Consider the following 1410-nt stretch of genomic DNA (forward strand, 5'->3'; position numbering starts at 1 on the left):
CGTCAAATAGAAAATGGTCATAGTGAAATGTACTGTAATGACATGGCGAGGCTCCAAACTTATTTTTATATAACGACTCAACTTACAATTAAATCAAAGTAAAAATTTAAGTGTTACCATATGAAATATATAATAATTTAGCAATCAAGCTGTATGCCTGTTTATTCCTAGTGTTTCCAATTTAACTGTTACTATGTAGAAATTATTATTATGAGTTTTTTGGAGGACTTTGATTATTATGACGTCCCTGTGAGTTCATTGACCATGGTTTGCCAGATAATGTTATTTTTTGTTGCATTGTTTTAACAAGTTTCCAGATTCTACAATGTAATTAACTACCTGTTTCTCCAATACTAATCTTTAAACTATAATCTTATTGATTTTCTACATGTATTGAAATAGTTTATTAGGTTGGCTATCTGTATATTTGTTTCAACTAGTTTGATGATGTTTCCACATCTTTATAACTTTAATCTTTTGTTTCTAATCAGTCTTATATATGTTTATAGTTTATTTGTCTGTTCTGATTGGAAGATGTTTATTCGTGTTTATAAGTTGGTTTGTCTATACTGAGTAGATGAGGCTTATACATGAATTGTTACCCTTATACTTCATACACGTGCTGATTGACTGTCTCAGGGTCAGGAATGGGGTAGAGACGATGACGTTATAGTTCCACAAAGTATCACCAGAGGGCGAGTTGCTAGGCTGCATAAAAGGTGGACAAGACATCCCAGACAATGACGTCCATGAAGTGGATCAACGTGTCTCAACATGTAATCAATGGCTAGATTTAATACAGTCAGTATATAATGCTAATGAATTCAAGATTTAATCACACTTTTACATGTTCTGACCTTTTATATGTAAATAACTTATTGTCCTGAAAAGGACGCTTATTTAACATGAAAACTTACTGTTTCAAAACGATAAAGGACAAGAAAATATACAACTGATTTTGATCTAACATACTGATTATAGTTTTAGTTTCTATACTTAAGCATACTTTTTACAATTATTGCCCTGAAAAGGATTCAAAACCTCTTATATCAATGAGACAACTATTATAACATACATACTATCGATTATTTGAATGAGGCAGTTATTATAAGCAATAATTTACTTTTCTCATCCTAAAAAGTACACTTATTTTGCTACAAATAAATATAATGAATGAACGACTTGCTGTTTAACTTTACTATTATTTAAAATAGCAACATTCACTAGAAGTTCTTTACATAAAACTTTGAGACTGTCTGGCTGCTGTCTTAGGAAATACAAAGGTCTTCATGTGGTCACTCATACAAATGGGGTGGGCACTGGCGCATAACAGCTGAAAGCAAGTTGACCTTGTGTTTAGCTAAACTAAGTAATGCTTTCATTTCTACAAACTAGAAATTATATTTCTGT

The 1410-nt window shown here is 31.3% G+C and overlaps 1 protein-coding gene across 4 annotated transcripts in view; it reads left to right on the forward strand.

Annotated features, from left to right (window-relative positions):
• Positions 1-1404, forward strand: part of LOC106471150 (leucine-rich repeat protein SHOC-2-like) — a 44523-nt gene extending 43119 nt beyond the window's left edge. For all 4 annotated transcript variants that reach the window (XM_013931737.2, XM_013931739.2, XM_022399765.1 and 1 more), the window contains one exon: positions 640-1404. The gene's annotated coding sequence lies outside the window, so the exon portion shown is untranslated. The remainder of the gene's footprint in view (positions 1-639) is intronic.
• Positions 1405-1410: the final 6 nt, after the last annotated feature.

Source organism: Limulus polyphemus, unplaced genomic scaffold (genome assembly GCF_000517525.1).
Source record: "Limulus polyphemus unplaced genomic scaffold, Limulus_polyphemus-2.1.2 Scaffold4436, whole genome shotgun sequence".
In the NCBI taxonomy this organism is placed as follows: domain Eukaryota; kingdom Metazoa; phylum Arthropoda; class Merostomata; order Xiphosura; family Limulidae; genus Limulus; species Limulus polyphemus.